This window comes from Rhinatrema bivittatum, chromosome 2, assembly GCF_901001135.1.
Source record: "Rhinatrema bivittatum chromosome 2, aRhiBiv1.1, whole genome shotgun sequence".
Classification (NCBI taxonomy): Eukaryota; Metazoa; Chordata; class Amphibia; order Gymnophiona; family Rhinatrematidae; genus Rhinatrema; species Rhinatrema bivittatum.
This window is the reverse complement of record NC_042616.1, coordinates 415,525,096-415,552,588: the sequence shown is the minus strand read 5'-3', so window position 1 is coordinate 415,552,588 and position 27,493 is coordinate 415,525,096. Positions and strand designations below refer to the sequence as shown.

The 27,493-nt window shown below is 45.2% G+C and overlaps 2 protein-coding genes across 5 annotated transcripts in view; one reads left to right on the top strand and one right to left on the bottom strand.

The window, feature by feature from the left end:
* The window catches only part of ENTHD1 (ENTH domain containing 1), a 547,844-nt gene extending 541,750 nt beyond the window's left edge, over nt 1-6,094 (bottom strand). For all 3 annotated transcript variants that reach the window (XM_029590172.1, XM_029590177.1, XM_029590176.1), the window contains exon 1: nt 6,014-6,094. The gene's annotated coding sequence lies outside the window, so the exon portion shown is untranslated. The remainder of the gene's footprint in view (nt 1-6,013) is intronic.
* Nucleotides 1-27,493, top strand: part of GRAP2 (GRB2 related adaptor protein 2) — a 296,638-nt gene that overhangs the window by 66,930 nt on the left and 202,215 nt on the right. Inside the window, exon 1 of one of the 2 annotated variants that reach the window (XM_029590179.1) lies at nt 9,576-9,669. The exons of the other annotated variant lie outside the window; for it this stretch is intronic. The gene's annotated coding sequence lies outside the window, so the exon portion shown is untranslated. Of the gene's footprint in view, nt 1-9,575; nt 9,670-27,493 lie in introns of those variants that run through there. 2 annotated transcript variants of the gene reach the window in all.

Below are 27,493 nucleotides of genomic sequence, written 5' to 3'. Positions count from 1 at the left end.
TTTAGCGAGTCTGGCATGTTTCCTTCCTTTAGTGATAGGTTAATGATTTTTGTTAAAGTTCGAGAGACTCTGTTGGCTATTTTTAAGTCTATGGTTGGAATTGTGTCTTGTGCATGTGGGGCGGGGTTTAGTTTTTTTTTAGCATTGATTCAACTTCTATTTCAGATATTTCGTCAAATGAATGCAATCTCTGTGGTTCCCAAATATGCTCCCAATTTTGGATCCCCTGCTGTCTCCACACCTGAAATGCCGCATTCTCATAACCAGGTGGAAATGCTTTATTTGCATATAAACAGGTACTAGCGTGATATTCCCGTCTACCTAATAGACGCGGCCCGAGTTGGTGCCACAGGTTTAAAGATAGGAAGGAAGATGGGGGAAGTGTTTTTTTGCCAGGATGGACCAGCCAAGTCCCTTTAGGTTGCCACAAGAAACTGCATAGTGGAACTTATCCCAACAGTTCTTGAGTTTTTTGTACCCATTGCTTAGGTTTTCGCGTGATATGCCAGTCTACCAATTTCTTGAATTGGGCGGCCCAGTAGTATCTAGAAATATCTGGAACATGAAGCCCCCCCTGGGACTTAGGTTGAAATAACACCGGCCGTGCCACCTGGGGCCTTCGCCTGGCCTAAAGAAAGGCCATACATTTCCTCTGCCATTGCTTTAAAAGTGTTGAGGGTAATAGAATCGGAAGTGTCTGAAATAATTATAAAAGTTTGGGGAGTATTGATATTTTGAATACTGCCATATGGCCCATCCAAGTTTATTTATTTATTTATTTATAGACTTTTCTTTGCCGACATTCGTGAGGCACATCATACTGGCTTACATTGAACTGAAAGGAGGAAAATACAATGAACAGAATAACATGTCATAGTTAAACGCAAATGGTGTAAGATATAAGCATCGTAAAAACATTCTGAGATTATATATAACATAAAAGAACTAAATAGCTATGGAGGAAAAAGGTAGAAAGAAAGAAAGAGAAACTTTGTACAAACTAAGAAAACTTTATCTTTAACAATGAGAAAGTGGTATAGGGGTTATGAAGTGCAGCAAAGTTCCAGGGGGGGACGGTAGGGGCACAGATGGAAAAGGAGTTATATGATAACGTTATATGGTAACGATAAAACGATAAGTTATATGATAACGATAAAAGTTATATAACGGCTCCTTTCTTCCATATCTTTATTTAATTTATGCCATAAGGGTGTGTAGTTTATGGAGAGCAAGTCCTGGATAGCACTAAGATATACTCCCAGATATTTTATCTGTGTAGGCACCCATTTTAAATCTGAACAGCCCTTGTAAATGAGAGACCTCATTGAGAGAAATATTAACATTGAGAATCTCCGATTTTTTTTTTTTTTCCCAATTAACACGAAAACCCGATACTTGACTAAAAGTCTCCATTTCACTGGTCATATGCCTAAGGGAAGATTCAGAGTTAGTGATCGTTAGGAGAATATCAGCATACATGGAAAGTTTGGAAGATAACCCACCTAAGCAAAACCCAGTCACCTCAGCATTCCGTTGTATATTAGCCGCAAAAGGTTCAAGAAAAAGGGCGAATAGCGGGGATAAAGGGCATCCCTGCCTTGTCCCTCTGCCCACTGTGAATGTAGGTGAGTAACCACCATTTATCTTGGGGGCGCTGTATAACTACTGAAGCCACTGAAGATAGGGGGCCCCAAATCCCATTCTCTCCATGGTATGAAAAAGATAAGGCCAATGTATCATATCAAATGCCTTTTCAGCATCTATAGATAGAGCTATAGCGGGGATCTTGTGATGTTTCGCATACCAGAGAATGTCAAGGCTCTTATGGATATTGTCAGTCATAGTTCTCCCAGGGATAAACCCCGCCTGGTCTGAATTGGACCAGCTGAGCTATAAAACAATTCAAGCGGTTAGCAAGGATTTTCACCAACAACTTAACATCTATATTCAGGAGGGAGATGGGTCGATATGATCTGCAAAGTGTCTCTACCTGGTTTTACCAAAATGATGATCCCTGCCGTGTTGGCCTGTGGCAAAAGATTAGTCCCCATTCGTAAAGAATTTTTGAAGTACGGGCGCCAATGCTGTGGCAAATTGTTTATAAAACCTCAGGGTGTAGCCATCGATGCCTGTTGATTTGCCAGATTTTAATGACTTAAGGGCATCATGGATTTCCCCCAACGTAATATCTTTATCCAGAAATTGCCATTGGGAAGTAGTCAACTCAGGGAGTGGTATGTCTGATAAATATTCTACAATGTCTTTCCTGAATATTTGGGTCCCCACTATATAACTTAGTATAGAACTGAAGAAATATGAGCATCTACCTTTAACCAGGCTAACTCCTGGAGAAGTCTACCATCCTGCAAGGTTGATATTGCAAAGTCCCTTGCATGTCTTTCTGTCACGGATTCCTGCTTTTCTCTTCTTCCCTGATAACTTCTGTCCAGAGTGGCCTCCAACTACTGGGACTTCTCGAATTTTCTACTCTGGCACTACCTCTGTGGTTTGTGTAATTTGCCCCATAAACAACTTCTAGGGAGGATATCTTGAAAGCTGTCTGGGTTAGCCTGACTGTTCGTGAGCTGGCACCACAGGATTTCAAACTGGGGACAATCGTGACCTAGAACCATGGGATATGGGAGCTCAGGAAATATTCCCACTTTGATAATGGCTTGCCCCTCTGGAGTCATCAGCAGAACACAACTAGTTGGGTACTGCTGCTGGTTGCCATGTATACAGGCATGTTTCTCCTTTTGCTTGTAATTGATCTCACCTCTCTAGCCTTTCTGGGCTAGGTCTTTATGCATGAGTCTTTCCCACCCATGCTCTGGTAGATTTAGGATGTGGAATCTCATTCATTTCAACTGGAATCATGAAGTCCAAAAGCCCCACACATGGACCATTCACCAAATTACATCTTTGCAAAAGTACGCGCCTACTTGTGCTCCCATTTTTCATCTGCAAGTTGGGAGTAGTTCTAGACAATGTGCTCTTTTGTGCCACAATGGGAACATGCCTGAGGAACTTGTTCTGCCTTAACTTCAACAGTTCCCACAAAGGGTTCATCATTTCCTTCCTTTGTTCGACTGCACTCCCCCTTGTGTAGCTTAGTTAGCTTGCATTCCCATTCTAGATCCTCAAGTTATGGACAGTCCTTGACAGCAAGGCTTTTTGCAGAGGCTGCTCCACTTTAACTTTACCGCCTCCTACAAAGAGTTCTTCATTCTCTTCTTTATCATATGGGCAACACTCCTCCTCATGTCCATTCCCAGCGCAAAATGAGCAAAAGGAGAAAGTGTCCATTGCTACTTAGATGGGCAGGTACCTCTCAGTAACATAGTAATGACAGCAGAAAAAGACCAAATGGTCCATCCAGTCTGCAGGGTAAGTTTCTTATGATAGTAACTTCCATTTCATGAAGGTTAACCCTATGTTTGGGTTAATGGTAGTAACTCCTGCTGTGTGATGGTTACCCCCAAGCTTTATGTTAAGGGTAATAATAATTACAATCAAAACCAAGTGTCCCCATCACAGCACAAGCCCAAAGAGTTCCAGGAAAAGCTTTAAGTAGGTCCAAGTGGAAAGAGAAACCCTCAGAGCAGAGTAAAGTGGTGGAGGAGAAAGGATCCACACACCCCAGCAGGCTTTGGCATTGGGAACTAAGAGGGACTTCTAAGGGTGGAACATTTGAGAGATGGGCAGGCCAGGGTTCCTCCTACTGGTCACAGATGGGGCTGGAAGAGGCTGGAAGGAAGTGTGGTTTCCTCCATTAGAATGACCACAAAGAAGAGACTGGAGAGGAGTGCACCAGCGAGCCAGGCCAGGAAACCTTCTGAAGGCAGGGCTACCAGGAGGTAAGCCCCTGAAAAGATGTTGCAGAGGGGAGATAACTGAAATCTTGCCCAGAAATGTTTGCCAAACAATTGCAGCATGGGGGTGGGACACTGCTAATTTGTCTAAAGAGAGTGAGAGACTTTGTAGTCTAGGTGTTTGGCTAAAAGAGGGGGGTTTTTTTCTTCACACTGCCGCATGAGGTAGGGCAGCATAGCCCAGTAGGGCAGAGACACTAGGAAGGGGTTTATGTTCCACTGTCCCTGTGTATGGGTATGCTTGCATGTTTAAGGAGCCCTGAGAGACATTTTGGATTTGCAGCACCATGAACTAACTCTGCAAAAGTGCATTGGAGGAAAGTTACAGTGAAGCAGCGTTAATACTGCCTCAAAGACTATAAAGTAGCACAGAGAGCCTGGCTTGTCTGGACAAAGACTTGAGCAGTGTGAGGTAGTTGGTGGATGTTGCAATGGGAAATTATTATAATGTCTTCAACAGCTTAAGTGGTATTTGGAAACTAAGTGAGCTGTGAGGATTTTCCTCGTTTCCCAGAAATGGGACTCCAGAGTCCTGCAGAGAGGAATAAGCTGTGGATGCCCCATCTGTGTTCTGACAGAAAGGGATCATTGGAGCAGTCTTCTTGATAAGTCAGGCAATGCAGCTTGAACATGCTTTGCTTTAAGACTTGGCCATAGAAGAAGTCCTGTGGTTTTTCCAGGCAGAGCTACCCTCCTTAGCTGCAGCTGCAGCAAGGCTCCAGAAAAAGGAAAACACAGAATTTTTCCTTTTTTTTTTTTTTTTGAGTGGTTCTCTGCCTGTGCAAGGCTTAGCAGTGAAATCCCACTACTTCCACCTTATATGACACTGTGAGCAGTCTTTTGCAGGCCAAAGAACAGACTTAGGCTGGATTCTGGCTGTTTTCTCATAATCATTTTATTAATTACATAAAAATAAAACAGAAACAGCTTTGCTTACCTTAGCAGTTTTCAAAAGCAAAAAGACAGCAATCTAATTCACAGTTAGTATTATCCTTCCCTATGCATCCTTCTCTTCCCTTTGGCACTATGTTCTCCCTGGACCTAACTTCTTATCCCCTTTTAAGGAAAGCACCCCCAGAGCAGAACTCCTTCCTATATGTGGCTTAGGTGGACCAGGCTAAATGATAAGGAGAGTGTATCATGCAACCCTTACCTAGGACACAGTCTTATCCATGGGGTAAGTCTCATCCCTGGGCTAAGCACTGCTGTATAGTGACACTTGCTAGCTGTTATAATCTACATAAAGGTTTCCTAGGAGGCCAAGATCATCTTGCAGTCTATGGTCAGTTGTGTTGCTATAGTGCCTGCGCTTGATAGAATGTGTAAGAGCAGAGATTAAATAGGGATCAAAACAAACAGGAACTCTTACCATAACCTACAGCCCCCGGCCTTTAATAGTTTATAGTTTATTACTTTTTTATATACAGACGTATCAGAAATCCATCACATCAGTTTACAATAAATAAACATAAAACAGAATGTAAGACAATCAATAGATATTAACCAGAGAACAATGCCTAATTCTAAAACAGAACTAAAATTATCAAGACAATATAAAATACATTGATTTGGCTAAGAGCAATGAATATCGAAACATATCAACAGGACAGATTCTGATTGGACTAGAAACTCAAATAAAACCAGATAATTTAATATACCTGCCTATTTATTTATTTAAATGTATACTTTGTGGAAGATAAAAAGGTTGACTTTCTTTTTTTGTAAACCCAGATACCTTATTAAGAGCATTTTCATGTTAAGGACAAATGAAATAGGCCCTGCACATCATCTTGTGACTTTAGTGGTGGAACCATTCCATTGTTGTACACATCAGCATTTGAAAGTTCTTACAAGGGAGATTTGGAGAGAGGAAAAGGCGGGATGACTTAATCTCTTGCTGAAATGCATTGGTTTCAGGAGATTATTAAGTAGACAATATTTTTTTCCCCAAATAAGAGGAGCTGTTTCCCCCTACCCACTCTCTCACCTCAAAAGGGGAAATGTCTGGAATCTTTTTCTCATCTCTGCTCCGGTCCTCATTTATCACATCAGTTGTGGTTCAAGGAAGCATTGGGACTGGCCCGGGAGCTTAGCAGAAATGCTTGTATTGCCATACAGAGGGACCCGGTTTTAATTCTCACCTCTAGTCTTCTGCTCCTGGAGTCAGCTGGGGAGAGAGCAGTCCCAGTTCCTGGAGGGAGAGAGTCATGGTCATCACACAATGGCAGCACATAGTGAATGGACTTAGGCCCCACCAGGATTCCAGAAGGAGCCCTGGTGAATGACATCCCTCCCCCTCCCCTCCCGCACCCACTGGCCGAGGGCTATGGCTTCAATGATTGGACGACATAAATTGGGAGGGAATATAAAATGGGGGTGGGGTGAGGTGGGTAGATATGAATGGAGGCTTATGATGCCAAATCCCAGCCCTTCCGGAGGAGGTGGTGAAGACTAAAACAGTCAACGAATTCAAAGGGGCATGGGATAAACACTGTGGATCTCTAAAGGCTAGAAGATGGAAATGAGAAAAGCGTGCAAGGAGGCAACTTGCTGGTGCAGCAGTTACTATCCTTAACCAGTTACTACCCTTAGCAGAAAGCATGGAGATTACTACCCTTAACCAATTGATGCTTTAATTGCAATTGCAGCATTGCTCCCTACTTCAATGGCAGGGGGAAAAGGGGAATTGGATTCAGAAGACAACCAAGAGGGCTCCAACTTCTACGGTCTGGGATACTGACACACAGACATACGGGGAAAAAGCACAGGACTTCATAAGTGAAGAATGTCAAGCTGCACTGTCTGAATTCTCAAGAAAGCTCATCACCCAGTAAAAATAAATGTTACTAGCTGAAATGTTTATGGGTATCATAAGCTTTGGCGATAACTGCATAGAGTGTCAGTTATTACCCTTAAGAGAAATATGGGAGAACCCTTAGGAGAAATGTGGAAGCAAGCTGCATAGAGTTGTAGTTGCTACCTTAAGCTTGCTGAGCAGACTGGATGGACCATTTGGTCCTTTTCTGCTGTCATTTATATGTGTCTATGGAAGCCTACAGGAGCATGAGGAAACTACCATGAAAAAAAAAAAAAAAAAATTTAGCAGCTCTGCCCTGCAATGCTTCTGATGCTAGAGGGGAGGGACGAGCTAAAGCATTTCAGAAGAAAGGAAAGCAGAGTAGTCTGTTTACTGGCAGAGAACTGTTTTGCATTTCTGCAGTCAAATCATTCATGAGCAGGTTCTCACCAGCCACACTGATCAGTGCCAGACTTGGCTCGCATCCGCTGCCTGCCTGCAGCACATTAGAGAGCATTTTCGTACTTCGTTTCTTCAGCTGAAGTAATATATATTTATCACCATTAGGTGAGTCCCCCTTCCTTTTGGCTTTGATGGGGAGGCTTGGTGACAGAGCAGTTAACCAGTCTGAAGTGAATGGCTGGCGCTCTCTGCCCACCAGGCTAATCAGCCTCATTTAGGAGCTCCAATTCCAGGACGCTTCACTGAGCACTCAGTCACTGCCTTGACTTGCAGATAATGCCTCCCTGGCCAAGATGAAATAAAAGCCAGGCATTTAAATACAACAGCCCGTGAAATACATTTTAATTTTCTCCTGACGGCCCGAACTCTGCTTGTCAGTAGTTTAAAATTTTATGAGAGGATATTAATCTAAACTAAAGCAATCACCCATTGTCGTTAGCTGCTTTTCTTTTTAATCTGTCTGGAGTGAGTTTAACCTTCTTTTTTTTTTTTTGTTTTAGCTTGAAGAAAGGGTCTCAAAGTTGCCAAGTGACCAATTTCTAGAGAGACTTTAAGCCAGTCTGGGCTTTTTTGAACCATTTTCAGATACATTTTACTACCTGTAGTAAACCTAGAAGAGACATGGAAGGATCAAACTGAGCATATAATTCATCTTATTGCCGGTGACAAATCAAGCCAGGTTTATGTCCCCTAGCCCCTTTACTCATAATTTGCCACTGGTTTCTCATCTGCCTCTGCTACCCCCCAACTACAGCCCATGCCACCACTTCTGGGCTCTCTGCATGCTCTTGGAGCAGCATAATACAGGCAGCATGGTTGCGGCCCTGTTGGCCACAAGGCGTGAAAAAGAGAGAGCCATGGTGACTTGGAATGCAGCTCTCCGAGCTGCAGCATTGCTGCTACTGCTCTGCATCAGGCCCAGGAGGGGAAGGGTAGAAGAAGCTTCAGGCTGGAAGTGGAGAGGGGAAAAGTGAGATGGAGGGCTGGAACGGGGAAGAGAAAAGGGAGATGGGCTGAAAAGGAGGAGAGATGGAGAAAGACACAGAAATGTAAAAAATGGGAAGGAACAGTGGAAGGAGAGTCAGACATAGGAAGATGAGGGGAGATAAGTGAAAAGAGAGGATGGAAAATATAGGCAGAATTGTAGGAGAAGGGGAGATTCAGATAGAAAGAGATAGCAAAGAGGATATGGAGGGATGGGAAAAGTGAGGACAATGTAAAGGCAAAAGAGATGGCGATGGATTGAGGATACCACAGTTTTAAAAACAAATTACAAAACGCTCATTCACTTAGCATCTTGAGAGATATGGACAAGCTGGGATGGACAGAGGAAACATTTGGATAAACAGTCTGGGCTGAAGTAGAAAAGGAATAAAGTGAGATAGAAGCTGCAGTGGGGAGGGGGGAAATTAGAAAGACAAATAGGAGGCAGAGAGACAGATATGGAGATAGATGAAAGAGAAATTGCAGAAAAGAGAAAGCAAGCAAAATGATAAATTTGAGAAGGAATGAAGTGATAGAAAACTGAGATCAAGACCAAAAGAACAAGAAATAGAGGATAAAACCAGAAGCAAAAAAGTTGGGAAAAAATTATTTTAATTTTGGTTAGGATTTTCTGTTTTTCTGTATTAATTAGTTCAGGGGTTACCAGTCCTCAAGTGCCAAAAACAGGCCTGGTTTTCAGGATATCCGCAATGAATATATATGAGAGAGATTTCCATACAATGGAGGCAGTGCATGCAAATCTATCTCGTGCATAATCATTGCAGATATCCTGAAAACCAGGCCTTTTTGTGGGTCTCGAGGACCGGAGTTGGTCACCCCTGAATTAGTTGTATTGACACTTAAGAATAGATTTTGTTCCTAAGCAAAAGAATTATCTGGTACATCTGACCCTTATAATTAAGTCAGACTAATTAGTTTAACTCAACGGTCAGTTTTTCTCATTTGCCCACATCCAACCAGTGGACCTAATTTCAAAAGGAAGAAACAGGAATACATTCCAATGTATTTTTATAATTTTTGTAAGTTCAAAAAGCAAGAACTTTCAAAAGAAAAGCATCTCTCCAGAAACCAAGTCACTTGGTTATTGTATGGTGAATGAATATGTATGCAACAGAGACCCAGTGCATGCAAATCTATCTCATTCATATTTATTAAGGCTATCCAGAAAACCAGACCGATTAGGTTTGTTTCTAGGACTGGATTGGGAATCACTGGTCTAGAGATGCTCCCGGGACTTGGATTCTAATGCCAACCTCTGTTGCTGACTCTGTGTAATCTTGAATAAGTCATTTCCTGTGCTTTATTGACTATTAGTTTAGTCAACTCTAATTGTGGAATAATTGTTTCTTCTCCTTTTTTTCACACCTAAAGATGCCACCTGACCCAGATTGACCCTGATAGGTTCAATCCAGTCCTGGTTTCCCCCAATTACATATCTGGCTGTGTAGCCCTGTATTTCATAGAAGAATGTGGGCTACAGTTCCATTGAGGCAGAGGGACTGGTTCAGTCTGAGGGTTAACCTTATTCTCATGGTGAGCACAAATCCATTTACCTTGGAGATGGTTTTTGCAATTGTTATTATAAAATCCATTGGGATCCTCTTTATTTCCAAAGACAATGTATAAATCCAAACGATTAATACACACATAAGACTGACTAGAAAACAAACATTTGTGGGTTTAGTTGCACTATTAGTAAAGTATTTTGAACCCCATTCAGGGTGACTTAATAAACGTTTTTGCAATTTACCTGTATTAAGGGGGGCATCATTTTAGGCGAGGAGGTAATAAAATTAAAAAGATCAGGTATTGAAACCTAATTTTTTTTTTTTTTTTTTTACAATGTTCATTTGCATGTGTGTCATTTCTATGTGTTCAACTATATGTTTTGATTTGTGGGGATGTGTCATTTTTCCATTCTTATCTTTGTTTTATTTTCCTGGCATCAAGCTCCATATTCACCATGTCAGTGTGTCAGCATGTGATGATCTCTATCTTGCTGCTAACAATGTGAAAAATTGGCAGGTGTATTAAAGTGTTTCTCATAGCCTGGGCTGTTATGTATTACACATCTCTTTATGTACTGAACAGTGACTGGAGAATATATTTATTGCCAGGGGGCTGTTGGAGTTTTCATCTTTTGAAAATGTGCTACAGTTTGTGTAAAATGCTACTAGAACTTGGCCATAAATCCCTTTAGATGACTTCCTGCTTACCCACTGCAAATTAAAGTATGAACTTATAAGTAAGCTTTATACCCTCACAATTGATACCTTTTGACCAAGCCTTCGATTTTATGACTTTTGCCTTGAGGTTGCTTTTCAGCTCCTTATGCTGTATTCATAGTTTGGATATCTACAGGTAATACTTGTTTCTGATAACAAAACACACAGCAACATCCAAATTTACTTTGATCTGTAACAGTGACAAAAGCTTTCAGGAAAGAAACAGAATCCAAACCCAAAGTGTGCTGAACCATAATGGTGCAGAAGCAGTATTATTCATGACTCTTTTTGGAAGGGAGGGGGAGGGTAGTCAAGTACCCTCTGGCCTCTCATAGTGTCCCTCTGGTTAGAAAAATTACTATGTAGATATGAAAACCCTTGGTCTGCTGTGTCAGGATGTTTTGTGAGTTTCAATTCATGTCTGTTTAGCCTACTGATTAGTCTCATCATTCCACATGTATTTATTGCACAGTGAAAACATAACATGAAATTGAAGCTGTGTTTTTTTTTGTTACTGATGTTATTAGTCAATTAGTTGACATCAGTTACATAGTAGATGATGGCAGATGAAGATCAAAATTGGCCCATTCAGCCTGCCCATTTGAGATTCTACTACTTCAGGCAGGTGTGTGTGTGTGTGTATATAGGAGGGGAACACGTCTGGTTAGTATGTTGAGATAGTTACAGGTAGATAAGGACAAGTGTTGTGTTGTGGCTTTGGTAATATTGTTACCTTTAATAGTGGCAAGAATCAGCCACAAAGCCAAGCCATTTTACATTTGTATTCTAGTAGATAGGGATGTGCATTTATTTATTTAAGTGTATTTTTTATACCGGTATTCGTGAGTACATCATATCGGTTTACAGCGAACTTAACAAGGTACAGTGAAACAGTTTAGAAACAATCTAAAACAATTTACAGCGAACTTGGGGGAGCGGGGAATAGAGTAGAGGGGGAGGTGGGGTGGGGATGTATCGTAATGTGGGGGGCAGGGCGAGCGCTGTACAGTTACAATAAAACAAATTATGGGTAAATTTAAAACAATTAATACAATTTACAACGAGCTTGACGTGTTATAATAAGACAAGGGAGGTGTAAAGGGGAGGAAGGAAGGGATTACTGCTAAGTTAATGGGTGACAAAGGGGGGAGCAGGGGAAAGGGAGAGGGAGGAGGGGCAGGGTGGTCATGTATCAAGATGGGGGAGAAGGGGGATGGGGGAGGAGGCAGGTACAGGGGTAATCTAAATACAGGGAGGGGGGAGGGAATGGGTAACTTGCAGCAAATAAACTCATTTTTGTTTCATTTGTGGACCCCATAATGAATGGAGGTTGCCCACAAATTTAAACAAAAATTGTTTCATTCATTTATTTCACATTCAAGTCTATGGTCCATTGAAAAGTACTACAGTGAGACTGGTAACTATAGCAACCAACCAATGCTCATGTGAGGAAGCAGCCTGGCTGGAGCTGAGGTGGGGGAAATAAGCAAGTAGACAAGACACAGGACCAATCAAGGTGAAACACTACTTTTAAACTAGCCTATAGCTCATATCTGGATCAAGTAAAGCTCATGTCCTTACACTGAAAACTCTGAGCATGTGCAAAGAAACTCCATTTTCTCTGTTGGATTTCACAGAGAAGAGTTGCCTTTTCAGAAGCTCTCTCATAATGAAAGAAAAGATTTAAAAAAGGAGAGAATAATTTTGGTATTGGCAAAGGTCTTTTTCTTATCTTCATTGCTGCAGTCACAGTGCTATCACTGTGAGAGAGAGACAGAAGTGCTACTGGTTTCCTGTCTGTTCACTGGTGCAGGGCAAAGAGTAGTGGAGAACAGAGAAGAAGTGCCAGTGAACAAAGTGACTTTTTTTCCCCGACTGAACAGTAGACTGCTTGACTGGCAGAGACAGAACATAAGAGCAGCCTTGCCAGTTTTTTTTCTCTTTCAGAAGGATTTTTTGTTTATGCAAAAAGTTAATCAGCAGTGCACACACATAACACTGTGTGTGTGTGAGAGAGAGATTTTTGCACATACTGTGAGGGATAGCACTAGAAAGACAGACAGTTTGTACTATTAGCAAGCTGCTAACCTTGCTTGGCAAACTGGCATTGTGCTTGCTAAGCACCGAAGTGAACTTAATCTGTCAATTTGAGTGAGTGTGTATGACAGACAGGATTAGAGTGGTACAGTATCAAAGTATATACTGACATCAAAACCCCTATAACCACTACCAGTTCCAAAAGAGCATGGGATAAACATTGTGGATACTGAAAGTCTAGATCACTGTTTCCCAACCAGTGTGCCGTGGCTGGAGTGCAGGTATGCTGTGGCTGCAGTCTCATTTCCTGTTTCCTTCCTGGCCTGCAGAATGTCCTCCTGCCAGTGGGGGTGTCAGAGCACGCTTATCGACAGCTGCTCCTGCTTCCCCTCTGTTGGCTCTCCTATGCAACAGAAACTGCATGAGGCTCTGTAGGCTTGTGAGAGCTGCTTGCCCCATGCAGTTCAGATTGTAGAGAAAGGCTGCCAAAGGAGGAATAAACAGCACTTGGTAAGCCTGCTCCCAGACATTTTCTGTTAAGGGATTGGGGGCAGAGTGGGGAAAGGGACAGATGAATGTGCCACAGTGTGTTGGGGAGAGGGAGGGGAAGGTGATGATGCCAGGGGTTGGGGAAGAAAGGTGGAAGGAGAGGGAAGGTGATAATGATGCCAGGGAGTGAGGTTGAGGGAAGGTGATGCCAGGGTATGGGGGAAACAGAAGATTGATGATGTCAATGGGGGAGAGGAGTGGAGAAAGAGGGAAGGTGGTGATGCCAGAGGGTGAGGGAAGATGATGATGATGTCAGGAAGTGATGGAGAGGGCAAGAGATGCCAGGGTTGAAGGGAAAGGGAATAGAAGGTGATTGGCATGTAGAGTGGAGGGAGAGGGAAGAGAAACCGATGATGCAAGAGGATAGAGAGAAAGGGAAATTGATGATGAGAGGGGTGGAAGCAGAGGGAAGGTGATGATGATGCTGAGGGGTGAAGGCAGAGGGAAAGAGATGATGCCAGGAGGAGAGGGAAGGTGATGATGATGTGAAGGGGGTTGTGGAAGGTCAGGATGATACCTGGGAATGGGGGAGAGGGATGGAGGGAGAGGGAAGGTGATAATGATGATGCCAAAGGGAGAGGGATGGAGGAAGAGGGAAGGAGATTATGCCAGAGGATGAAGAGAGGAGGGAGTGGGAAGTTGTTGATGTGAGGGGGTGGGGGAGAGTTGGTGATGGGTGGGGGAGAAGGATGGAGGGAGATGGAAGGTGATAATGATGTCGCCAAAGGTGAGGAGGAGGGAGAGAGAAGATGATGATGATGCCAGGGGGTGGGGGAGAGGAGTAGAAGGAAAGGGAAGTTAGTGATGATGATGTCAGGGGTGAGGAGGAAAGAGAAGGTAATAATGCCAGGGGGGATGCATGTTGCATGTGTCTGGCTGCAGCAGGCCCGCGGCCAGGCCCTCTTACCCTCAGCTGCCTGCTCCAGCGCCTGGTTCTGCTGCTCTTGCAGCCGGTGACTACCGCCTCTGACCCCGGGCCGCTCCCAGCTCAGCAGGGTATGTCTCTGTTCCGCACGGGCCTCCCCACAGTCCACGGGGAGACGCCGCTATCTCACGCTGCGCCCCGCCCCTTCCTAGGCACGTGCGTGCATCAGCTGTTCTTTTAAATGGGCCACGGCGAGAAGCTTACCCGCGGCCCCGGATGATGATGGCACTGGATCCCGGTATATAAGACTGACACCAGCCAGTGCTTCCTTGCCTCGGCAACAGGTCTCCACGTTGGTCTTGTCCTTAGTTGCTAGTTCCTGTGATTCCTTCGTGTTCCTGGTTCCTGACTCATCTTTTGTTCCTGTTCCTGATCCTGGTACCTGTTCCTGCGCCTGTGTACTGTGTCTACCTTGCTTGTTCCTACTGACTGACTTCCTGGCTTTGAGTACTGCTTCGTCTGACTATGCTTCTGCTAGTCTCTTGGAACGGACTACTGCTTTGTCTGACTACGTTTCCGTCCGTCTCCTGGTTTTGACATTTGCCTTGCCTGACCATTCTCCTGCTGACTTCTGATATTGACCCACGCTTGCCTTGTTACTCTTCCTTGCCTGCCCTATCTTCAGCCTGTTCTATGACGCTCCACTTGTCTTCTTTCTGGACTCGGCCTGCTCTTACTCGGGCACCCTCTGATTGACGCCTGGGTCTCTGGGACTCCGTCTCGTCCAGATCGGACCACCTATACCAACTACCGCTGCTGGCCCCCCTGGCTGACCTCCTCGTCGTTCCTCAAAAGACCTCGGACGGAGGCCCACCTAAGCCCAGCCGGCCCCGGTACCCAAGGGCTCAACCTGCGGGGAACAAGGGCTGGTATTGGCGAAGCTCCAGCCGGCCTCTGTCAGTCAGCCGGCTCTGTCTGCTGACTGTGGGGACCCGTAGGGCTTGCCTTGCGGGTAGCGTCAGCCCCACCTTTAGTCCAAGGGTCCACCTCCTGCGCAACAATGCAGGACAGTGGTGGAAGGAGAGAAGGTGATGATAATGCAAGGGTGGGGGAATAGGTGGTAGGAGAGGGAAAGTGATTGTGCCAGGAAGAGGGGTAGAAGGAAGGGGAAGGTGGTGGTGATGTTGATGCCAGGGAGTGAGGGAGAGGGAAGGTGATGAAAGTACAAGGGAGGGGCAAGAGATGGTGGGAAAGGGAAGGTGATGATGCCAGGGCAGTGGGGAATAGGGAAGAAGATGATGCCAGGGTAGAGGCATGAATATGATGCAGAGAAAGTGATGATGGGGAACTGGGTGGTGTGCCACAACGAAGTGACTCCTGTGCGAGGTGTGCCATGAAACAAAGGTTGGGAACCACTGGGCTAGATAATGGAAATGAAGATAAGTGTGCATAGGGGTAACCTGCACAGAGCGGCAGTTACTACCATAAGAAGCTTGCTGGGCACAGTGGATGGACCATTTGGTCATTTTCTGCCGTCATTACTATAATTACTATTTGTACACACACACACACTACCAAAAAGAGGAAAATAAGCACTAATGTTGAGTGATTGTGTTAAAAATGAAAACACTTTTCAAAAGTTTACAAATATGAAAATAAAAATAAATGAGCAGGTCCGTTCATTAGATATGAATATAATACTTGGTTGCCATTCTTATAACATCAGATATATAACAAAACACAATATGATGACTGAATATGTGTGTTCTGTGCCTAAGCCTTTGATTTTGCTTTAAAGTCATAATAGCTAGACTTCTCATGCTAACTGCACATCAAGAACTTCCTAAGCTGAACGTAACATGCTGTTGTGATTTCTTATCACATAAATCAACAAACATATATTGTTTATAACTATATAATGTTGTTACACCTGTAAATGTAACTACACTCATACTGACATTCACACCACTCAAAGTTTTTTTCCCTAAGTCCACCTGATTAATAATGGTTTATGGACTTTTCCTTCTGAAACGTCTTTAAACCTTTTTTAAACCCTGTTACACAAACTGCCTTTTTCGCACTCCTCTGGCAATGAATTCCAGAGCTTAACCCTGTGTTGGGTGAAAAAAACATTTTCTCTGTGCTGCTTAGTAACTTCATGGAGTGTCCCCTAGTCGAGTAAACTATTGATTTGCATTTACCCACTCTACTCCTCATGATTTTATAGGCTTCTATCATATCTTTTCTCCAAGCTAAACAGCTCTAACCTCTTAAGCCTTTCCTCAAAGGGGAGCTGTTCCATTCCCTTTATCATTATGGTCACCTTTCTTTGTACCTTTTCTAGCTTCGCTATACCTTTTTTGAGATGCATATATCAGAATTGACCACAATACTCCAAAACTTCCGCCAAAAACTGATCCGAGGATTTCAAAGTATTGTTCACGATGATGCCCAAATCCTTCTCCTGGGTAGTAACTCCTAAAATGGAACCTAACATTTTGAAGCACTAGCTACAATTTGAATTACTATTCTAAATGTGCATCACACTGCACTTCTTCTCATTAAATTTCATCTGTCATTTGGATGCCCAATCTCCCAAGTCTCACAAGGTCCTCCTGAAATTTCTCACAATTTGCTTGTTCTAGATAAAATTCTGCTTGCTCAGTTAAAACATTTTTCCTTTACCCCTTTTTTTTTCTCAATTTGCCAGAGATGGCTGATTATTTTTAAACTGCCTCTGGGAATTTGAATCTTACTCTTAAACCCATCCACCCTTCTACCCTTTCTTTATATATACACTCTTCAATCTTGTGGTGGGCATGCCTTCCCTATCTTTAAGAATCCTCATTGGCAGAAGTCAAATGAGAGGGTTTTTTTCTCCTCCCTCTCTCATAGAGATGTGAATCGTGTGCCAGATCGTCTTAACGATCAGATTCTGCTGGGGGGGGGGGGGGAAATCTGATCGTTAAGATATGTGAATTGGAATCGTTTCCGATTCCAATTCACATTGCTAATTTTTTTTTTTTTAGGGAGGCCCGCGCCGCTAAAAAAAAAACCAAACCCACCCGACCCTTTAAATCAACTCCCCCCCCCCAAACCTTTTAAAATTACCTGGTGGTCCAGGGGGGCCTCGGAGAGAGATTTCCCGTTCCCAGACATCAGCTGTTCTAAAAAAAAAAAATGGCGCCGATGCCCCTTTGCCCTTACCATGTGACAGGGTATCCGTGCCATTGGCCGGCCCCTGTCACATGGTAGGAGCACTGGATGGCCGGCCCGGCCATCTTTACTCATCAGCCCCTATTATACTATAATATGGGCACAATGGTGCGCCAATGTTATAAAATTCCAGGTTGGAGGGGGGTATAATTTAGCAAATTCGCATGGCGATGCATAGGGGCCTTCCCCAGTTCCCTCTCAGTCCGCTCCAATTAAGGAGGGACTGGGAGGGAACTTCCCTACCTCCTACCCTAACCTCCCTTCCCCTATCCTATCCTTCCCCTATCCCAGCGCCCCCCCATGGGTTGGCAAGTATATGTTCAGAAGCACAAACGTCTGAACATATACTTGCCAACCCATGTTCACTTTCTGCTCACAATCGGCTAGATTTTCAAAACTTACGTGCGTAAAACCCGGGCCTTACGCGGGTTGGGCCAATTTTCAAAGGGCCCAGCTATGCATGTAAACCCCCGGGACGCGTGTAAGTCCCGGGGCTAACCAAAGGGGCGGTCCAAGGGGCAGGGCTGGGCTAGAGGCGCCTGGCACAGTGGCCATTTGCAGAAAATTGAATCGGGCAAAGAAGAGGGCCCAGCGGGCCTGGCGATGGTTTAGGCAATGAGCACGGTGTAAATAATCGAGATTTTTGTGGTCAATATACACTGTGATCTGGCATTGGGCTCCCTCGAGCCAGGGACACATTCCTCAAAGGCTAGCTTTAATAGCTAGAAACTCCTTATCCCCGATCGTGTAGTTCAGCTCCTCTGGGGAGAAACATCAAGGGGGGAAAAAAGGAACACGGATGTAAGGTATGGGTAGTTGAGTATTGACTTAGAACTGCCCCTTCTCCTACATTGCAGGTATCAACCTCAACGGTGAATGGCTGTCTGGGATCCAGATGGTGGAGACACTGCTCCTGGAGAAAGGCAGTCTTGAGATCCTGGAAGACAGTCATGGCTTCGGGTGACCACTGAGAAGGGATGGTCCCCTTGCGAGTCATGGCTGTAAGTGGTGCAGTCAGTGTGGAATAATGGTGAATAACAGACAGATAGTAATTGGCAAAGCCAAGGAATCTTTGTAAGGCCTTGAGGCCCAAAGGCTGGGGCCAATCGCGAATACATTTCAACTTCTGGGGGTCCATTCTGAATCCTTGACTGGAAACCACGTAGCCAAGGAAAGGGACGGCCTCCTTCTCGAAAGAACACTTTTCGAGTTTGCATAGAGTTGATTGTCCCATAGATGCTGGAGGACGCGAGAGACATCATGGCGATGGCTCTGTAGGTCCTTGGAGAACACCAAGATGTTGTCAAGGTACACCACCACGCATTGGTATAACATATCCCTGAAGACCTCATTCACCAAATTCTGGATGACCACAGGGGCCGCAGGTATTCAAAGTGGCCATCACGGGTATTAAACGCGGTCTTCCATTCATCGCCTTTGCGGATTTGAACCAAATTATAGGCACCCCTGAGGTCTAATTTGGAGAAGATCTTCGCCCCCTGAAGCCTGAAAGAGCTCAGAAATCAAAGGCAATGGATAGCGGTCCTTTAGGGTGATCTCGTTCAGGCTCCGGTAGTCTATGCAGGGACTGAGCGAGCCATCTTTTTTTTTTTTTTTTCCCAAGAATGAAAACACCCACTCCAGAGGGAGTCTTGAAGGAGCGAATGAAGCTTTTAGCCAGGTTCTTGTGGATGTACTCCAACATGGCCTGAGTCTCTGTGAGGCTCCATGTTAGGCAACAAGTTGATTGCACAATCATAGGAATGATGCAGAGGCAAAATGTCCACAGCCTTCTTGGAGAACACATCTGATGTGGAGGAAGGCCGGGAGGAGAAAGCAAAGTGGTCAGGCAAGGCAGAGGCGAGACGGATTCCAGACAGTTGGTATGGCAGGCGGAGCCCCAGGGGGAAAGTTGTAAAGTGGCTCAGTCAAATTGCGGGATATGGAGTTGTAATCACGGCAGTCCCAGAAATACTGGATGTATGGCTTTGTCCAGAATGTGGAAGGAAATGGACTCCACGTGTAGTGATCCCATGTGGAGCAGGATAGGAGCAGTGGTGTGAGTGACCTCATCAGGTAGTGATTCTCTGTGGATGGACGAGAGAAGAAAGGCACTGGGGAGTGGATGGTGGGAATCCGGAGGTGCTCAGTCAATTGTTTAAGAATAAAGTTCCCACTAGCCCCAGAGTCCACTAAGGCCAGAGGGTGGAACTCCTGGTTGTCCAGATTGATGGAGACAGGTAATGTCAATGGAGGAGAAAGCAAAGTCAGGCCTAGGAGCAGTCCTCGTGCTGAACCTAGGCCTGGGAGTTTCCTGGACAGACAGGGCATGTGGCTATGGCATGTCCGGGTTGGCCGCAGTATAGGCAGAGACCAGATTGCTGGCGGCGGCGTTCCTTGGGAGAGAGTCTGCTCTGGCCCATTTGCATAGGCTCATCTTCAGATTTACTTGGAGCCACGTTCAGCCTGGGTGAAGACAAGCGTTGATTTTTTGGATGCTCTAGACTCCTGTGAGTGCTCCTGCAGGTGGCAATCAATGTGACCGGCAAGGTCTATCAACGAGTCCAGGGATGCAGGCAGTTCCCGAGCCGCCAACTCATCTTTGATCCAGGAACTCAATCCCTCGAGAAAAATGGACTATAAGCAATCTGAGTCCCAATGATGTTCTGACGACAAGGTCCTGAATTCTATGATGTAGTCAGTTAATGGCCGGGTTCCCTGTTGAAGGTGGAGAAGAGAGGACCCGGAAGCGGATCTTCTGCCAGGATCATCTAAGATGGAGCGGAATAGGGCAAGAAACGCGGGCAGGTCTCGAAGAACCGGGTCTGCACGTTCCCAGAGGGGTGATGCCCAGGCCAAGGACTTGCCATCCAGGAGGGAAAGGATGAAGGTAGTCTTGATAATCACATCTGGGAAGTAAACTGGTTGCAAGCAGAAGTACATAATATACTGATTCAGGAACCCCCTGCAAATAAGAGGATTCCCAGAAAAACGTGGAGGTGCCAGCTGGGGCATGGTGGGCTGAGCAACTGGCATAGAGGTGGAAGGGTCAAGCTTGGGAGACATCGTGGTAGTAATCACTATGGTGTCTAAACGAGGGCTCAAATTTATCAATGGCTGCTGCTAGTGTTTCCAGGAATTTTTGTTGCTCACTGATTCTTTGTACCAGGCCAGGGATGGCCTGGATAGCTGAGACCTCTGCCGGTCCATGGACTTGGCAATCTGTTAGGATTTGTGGGTTTTGTGGACCCTTGGCCCAAGGTGAAGGTTGTTACAGCCTGAGGGGTGAACATAAGAAACATAAGAACATAAGAAAATGCCATACTGGGTCAGACCAAGGGTCCATCAAGCCCAGCATCCCGTCTCCAACAGTGGCCAATCCAGGCCATAAGAACCTGGCAAGCACCCAAAAACTAAGTCTATTCCATGTTACCATTGCTAATGGCAGTGGCTATTCTCTAAGGGGCGGATTTTAAAACCCCTGCACGTGCCGGTGCGCCTATTTTGCATAGGCCGCCGGCGAGCGTAAAGCCCCGGGATGCGTGTAAGTCCCGGGGCATTCGAAACGGGGAGGGAGGGGGCGTGTCCGGGGGCGTTCCCGAAGTGACACGGCATTTCGGGGGCGTGCCGCGGCGTTTCGGGGGCAGGCCCGGGGGCGTGGTCGAGGCCTCCGGACCACGCCCCCGGGACCGGAGGACGGAGCGGGGCTGCCGGCGACGCGCGCAAAGTTACGCCTGCTGAAAGCAGGCGTAACTTTGCCGACAAAGGTAAGGGGGGGGTTTAGAAAGGGCCGGGGGGGTGGGTTAGGGAGGGGAAGGTGGGGGGAGGGCGAAGAAAAGTTCCCTCCGAGGCCGCTCCGAAATCGGAGCGGCCTCGGAGGGAACAGGCAGGACGCGCTGGGCTCGATGTGCGCAGGTTGCACAAATGTGCACCCCCTTGCGTGCGCGCCGACCCCGGATTTTATAAGATACACGCGGCTACGCGCGTATCTTATAAAATCTGTTGTACTTTTGTTCGCGCCACTGGCGCGAACAAAAGTACCGGCGCACGTATTGTTTGAAAATCCACCCCTAAGTGAACTTAATAGCAGGTAATGGACTTCTCCTCCAAGAACTTATCCAATCCTTTTTTAAACACAACTATACTAACTGCACTAACCACATCCTCTGGCAACAAATTCCAGAGTTTAATTGTGCGTTGAGTAAAAAAGAACTTTCTCCGATTAGTTTTAAATGTGCCCCCTAGTCTTTCTACTATCCGAAAGAGTAAATAACCGATTCACATCTACCCGTTCTAGGCCTAACATGATTTTAAACACCTCTTCTCCAAGCTGAAAAGTCCTAACCTCTTTAGTCTTTCCTCATAGGGGAGTTGTTCCATTCCCCTTATCATTTTGGTAGCCCTTCTCTGTACCTTCTCCATCGCAATTATACCTTTTTTGAGATGCGGCGACCAGAATTGTACACAGTATTCAAGGTGCGGTCTCACCATGGAGCGATACAGAGACATTATGACATTTTCCGTTTTATTCACCATTCCCTTTCTAATAATTCCCAACATTCTGTTTGCTTTTTTGACTGCCGCAGCACACTGCACCGATGATTTCAATGTGTTATCCACTGTGACACCTAGATCTCTTTCTTGGGTTGTAGCACCTAATATGGAACCCAACATTGTGTAATTATAGCATGGGTTATTTTTCCCTATATGCATCACCTTGCACTTATCCACATTAAATTTCATCTGCCATTTGGATGCCCAATTTTCCAGTCTCACAAGGTCCTCCTGCAATTTATCACAATCTGCTTGTGATTTAACTACTCTGAACAATTTTGTGTCATCTGCAAATTTGATTATCTCACTCGTCGTATTTCTTTCCAGATCATTTATAAATATATTGAAAAGTAAGGGTCCCAATACAGATCCCTGAGGCACTCCACTTTCCACTCCCTTCCACTGAGAAAATTGCCCATTTAATCCTACTCTCTGTTTCCTGACTTTTAGCCAGTTTGCAATCCACGAAAGGACATCGCCACCTATCCCATGACTTTTTACTTTTCCTAGAAGCCTCTCATGAGGAACTTTGTCAAACACCTTCTGAAAATCCAAGTATACTATATCTACCGGTTCACCTTTATCCACATGTTTATTAACGCCTTCAAAAAAGTGAAGCAGATTTGTGAGGCAAGACTTGCCCTGGGTAAAGCCATGCTGACTTTGTTCCATTAAACCATGTCTTTCTATATGTTCTGTGATTTTGATGTTTAGAACACTTTACACTATTTTTCCTGGCACTGAAGTCAGGCTAACTGGTCTGTAGTTTCCCAGATCGCCCCTGGCGCCCTTTTTAAATATTGGGGTGAAGCCCGACAGCTCTACACCGTCGGGAAGAGAGGTCAGCTGCAGCAGAGAACAACACTGCAGTTTACTGGGGAGATAACAACCTGCGTCGCTACCATGTGATTGCAGAGTAGCGCAGAGCTGTGCCATGAGGCAGATCCAGAGGAGCGGGGAGCACAAGGACACGGTCTACTGAAGGCAAGATGCAAAGACTGTTCCAATGGGTGAGTCTCTGCATCCATACCAGAGACTCTGTTCCAACAGAGTCTCTGGTATGATGATGTAGGGGCTGCCCCGAGGAGCAAGGAAGCACAGTGTCAATCTTAGCAGTAGTGATGTAGGCTGCCCCGAGGAGCGGAGCAAGTCGCTGGTGTAGACACTTAGGCACTGCCCCGAGGAGCGGGGAAGAGCAGAGTCAAGTGTCCAGGCATGGCAGATACTACCCTGAGGAGCAGGGAATGTAGAGCAGGAGTCTCTGTAAGGCAGTTCTTAAGGCAATCCCGAGGAGCGGGGAGTCCACCAGGCAGGACCTCTGGAGAGGCGCAGGGACCACTCCGAGGAGCGGGGAAGTCTGGAGACAAGCCTCTCAAGGAAGCACACGCAGGCCCCCGAGGAGCAGGTACCCGAGCCAGAATCCAGAACTGTAGGGAGAGATCCGAGAGAGGTACCAGTAGGCGAAGGAACTAGTTGCCAAGTCGATTAGCGTAGGCCAAGGGAGGTGCTTAGAAATCCCAGCTTTTGATATCATCAGTCGGGGTCGCCCCTGAGGTTCCCGCCATAGAGTCTTTAAAGAGAGACTCGGTGGCGTGCACGCGCTTAGGAAAGCCGGAAGAGGCATGGAGGTCGGTGGCATCCCAGCCACCATGAGAAGTCTTGGGAGGCATATGGCGGCAGCGGCTAGCCACAGCCGCAAGTTTGCCCGGAGAGGAGAGCAGAGCAGCACATGATGTGAGTTGGGTCGGCCACAGCCGACAGTTATAACAGGGCTAAACCAGGTGAAGACCAATGATGTTATCGGTTGGGGCTGCAGGGCTTTTCCCACCACTGGCCCTTTAAATCTGCTGAAGAGGCGAGCGCCTGCGCCTATGGAGAGTCTGGGGGAAAGCTGCATTGGCAACCTCCCTGCCGTGAGGGAGGTCCCAGCTGTGGCGCTCGGGCCACAAGATGGAGGCAGCGACTTCCTGCTGCTTGAAGGGAGTCCTGGCGGTGTCTTCTCTGCCATGAAAGTAGTGTCAGTGGTGGCAGCTTCACAAGCCACGAAGAGAGATGGCGGTGGCACCCGGCCGTGCAGGCAAGGCCCTGGGGATGGCGGCGTTGGCCGGTGAGCGGGACTTCAGGTGACGTAATGGCGGTAGGTGAAGAGCCTGTCCGTGGGTGGTAGGTGAAGAGCCTGTCCATGGGATAGGGTCCGTGGGCAGGGTCATAAAACAAAATGAATTCCCTTAACTCAGCTTCAGATCCTGTCCAAATGAAAAATACATCATCAATATATCACTTACAAATAGCTATGTGATCTGAATATTTCAAATGGTAAATATGGTCTACCTCAAATTTATCGATGTACCAACAAGCTACGGATAGGGCCAAAGGGGACTCCATCGATATTCCTTTAACTTGATGGAAAATGTGATCATCAAATTAAAAAAAAGCTACGGATGATCACTATGGATGTTAAATGTATCCAAAAATCCTGTGTGATTTCACTCATATCAGATCTTACTAACAACATCTCAAATATGTCTAAAGCTACTTGTTGAAGAATATTCGTATACAAAGAATGTACTCAAATCAACTGTAATCAAAAACCAGTGGTCTTGAATAACATGTGTACTAGAAACATTTTCCAATTGTAAAATGAAATCAGTTGAATCTCTAACAAAAGCTCGTGTTTTCAAGACGTGAGGTTGTAACTTAACACTCGAATTTTAAAAGCCTGTGCGCGTAAAATGTGGGAGATACACGCGTGGCTGGGCTGTGTGCACCCTGAGCGCATTTTAGAAATAACCCAGCCACAAGCGTATCACCCAGTACACGCAGAAGTGCGGGGCCATGCAAAAGGGGAGGGGGCAGGGTGGGGGGCCAACAGCGACCATTAGGCCCTGTCCCGGGGAAGTGCTCGCCAGCATCCAGCCGGAGTGCGGAATTTACTTCTGCTCTGAAGAAGCAGTAAATATTAAAACAAAAACATTTTAACTAGCTAGGTAGGGGTTAGGGGTTAGGGATTGGGGAGGAGAGGGGGAAGAGTAGTTAGGGGATAGGGAAGTTCCCTTGCAATCTGCTCCTTAATTGGAGTGGACTGGGAGGGAACTGAGAAAACCCTACTTGCTTTACCACGTGTATTTTGTTTTTTAAATCCCCCCCCCTGTTGTGTGCGCGAGAAGCCACCTGCCCACACATGCGTGCACGGACATTAAAATCTGGTGCACATGTGAGCACGGGAATCGTATTTTATAACATGCGCATGTTATATAATTGTCGCTTCATGTGTGCGCCAGGAACCGCACGCACATTGACACACCCACATGTTTTCAAAAATCGATCCCTTTCTGTCAAAATACTGAGTCACAGGTTCGAATAAAGATCCTCTACCAGAGAGTAGAGGCCTTCCAGGAGGAGTTGCCAATGATTTATGAATTTTAGGAAGAAAAGAAATGACAGAAATAGTTGGATAATTCTGAAACTTTTTTTTCTTTTTTATCTGTAATTAACTTTTGGTTTAAAGCACCTTTCAAAATAGTATGTATGCCATTGTAAATGTCACAAGTAGGATCACGGTCCAATAATAGAGTCCAATATCGTACAATTGACGATGTGCTTCATCCAAGCATTTGCTACGGTCCATAACCACTGTACCACCCCCCCCCCCCCCGCCTTATCTGCCAGTTTTATAATGATTGTTGATCATTGCCCAATTCCACTGGATTTTGTTTACAGCTAATATACAGTCTTTATCAACAAATATTCCTCAACAAGTGGCTTTAGACATAGTTAAGATGATGTTAGTAAGATCTGATATGAGTGAAATCACACAGGATTTTTGAATACAGTTAACATCCATAGTGATCATCTATAGTTTTTTTTTAAATTTGATGATCAAATTTTCCATCAAGTTAAAGGTATATCAATGGGGTCCCCTTTGGCCATATCTGTAGCTTGTTTGTACATCCATACCATTTGAAATATTCAGATCACATAGCTATTTGGAAGCGATATATTGATGATGTATTTTTCATTTGGACGGGATCTAAAGCTGAGTGAGGACGCTCACTCCAAGAAGAGATTTGGGCAACATTCTCTCCACCTAGCATGTTGTTGCCCAGGTAGAGTGTCCATCAAGCTAGGTAGAGAGAACGTTGCCCAAACCACTTCTTGGAGTGAGCGTCCTCACTCCGGCCAGCAAATCTGCACTAGAGACCACTGTTCTGTCCGTAGGTCTCATGTGGAATGCGAAAGTGGCCCCCAACCCCCGACGCTCATACCTAATCCCCACCCCGAGTTAGTAGGTGGCCCTCCCATAGGGATTCAAATACCTATGTAGGGCATAGGCACTATAGTAAGGCGCTCTCTCTGGAACTATCGTGGATGGCGATAATCCTTTTCTGGCCCGTAGCGCAGCTGTCTGGAACTATCGTGGATGGCGATAATCCTTTTCTGGCCCGTAGCACAGCTGTCTGGAACTATCGTGGATGGCGATAATCCTTTTCTGGCCCGTAGCGCAGTCCATAACGCAAACAGGTTCCCGCTTTACATATGCTCCGCCCCAACTCCGCCCCCTGAATACCAAATTACTAATTTGCATTCGCAAATCGCGTTAACAGCTGTTAACGCGATTTGCGAATTTATCGCACGCGGTAAAGTGCTTGGAAAATGAGGCCCATAGTCTCCCCTTTTAAAGTTAGACAAAAAACTTGTGAGTGAGTCAGTTGGGTTATTAGATGACCAGGGAATAAAAGGGGCACTTGAGGATAAGCCCATAGAAAAATTAAATAAATTCTTTACTTCAGTCTTTATAGAGGAAGATGATGAGGAGATACCTCACATGAACCATTTTTTCTAGGTAATGACTTGGAAGAACTGAATGAAAGGAGTGTGAATCTGGAAAAAATCCTAGAGGAAATTTGACAAATTTAGTGGATCACTGGGACCTGATGGTCCCGATGGTCCCAGTGCAGACCCTACTACTGGCAATCTGTTAACTATCATTCAAATCTGCTTCTATACCTGAGGACTGGAGGGTAGCAGATATCACACCAATTTTCAAAAAGGACTCCAGGGGCAATCCAAGCAGCTACAAACCAGTGAGCCTGACTGTGCCTGCTAAAATTGTATAACAATAATTAGAACAAAATCACTGGCCTGTGTACAAACATGGTTTAATGGGAAAGAGTCAGCATAGATTTAGGAAAGGAAAGTCAACCCTTACTAACCTATTGGAATTTATCGAAAGACTAAAGAGGTTAGGGCTGTTCAGCTTGGAGAAGAGATGGCTGAGGGGGGATATGATAGAGGTCTTTAAGATCATGAGAGGTCTAGAACGGGTAAATGTGAATCAGTTATTTACACTTTTGGATAATAGAAGGACTAGGGGGCACTCCATGAAGTTAGCATGTGGGACATTTAAAACTAATTGGAGAAAGTTCTTTTTCACTCAATGCACAATTAAACTCTGGAATTTGTTGCCAGGGAATGTGGTTAGTGCAGTTAATGTAGCTGGGTTTAAAAAATGTTTGGATAAGTTCTTGGAGGAGAAGTCCATTCATTACTTGCTATTAATCAAGTTGACTTAGAAAATAGCCACTGCTATTACTAGCATTAGTAGCATGGGATAGACTTAGTTTTTGGGTACTTGCCAGGTACTTATAGCCTGGATTGGCCACTGTTGGAAACAGGATGCTGGGCTTTTGATGGACCCTTGGTCTGACCCAGTATGGCATGTTCTTATATTATGTTTCTTATGTAAGCAAATACATGGGTAAACCAGAACCAATCGATCTAGTGTATTTGGATTTCAGAAGGCATTTGACAAAGGCTCTTTGGTAAACTATGGGTTAGGAGACATGTTTTAATGTGGATCAGTAACTGGTTAAAAGACAGAAAACAAAGAGTAGGTCAGTTTTCCCAGTGG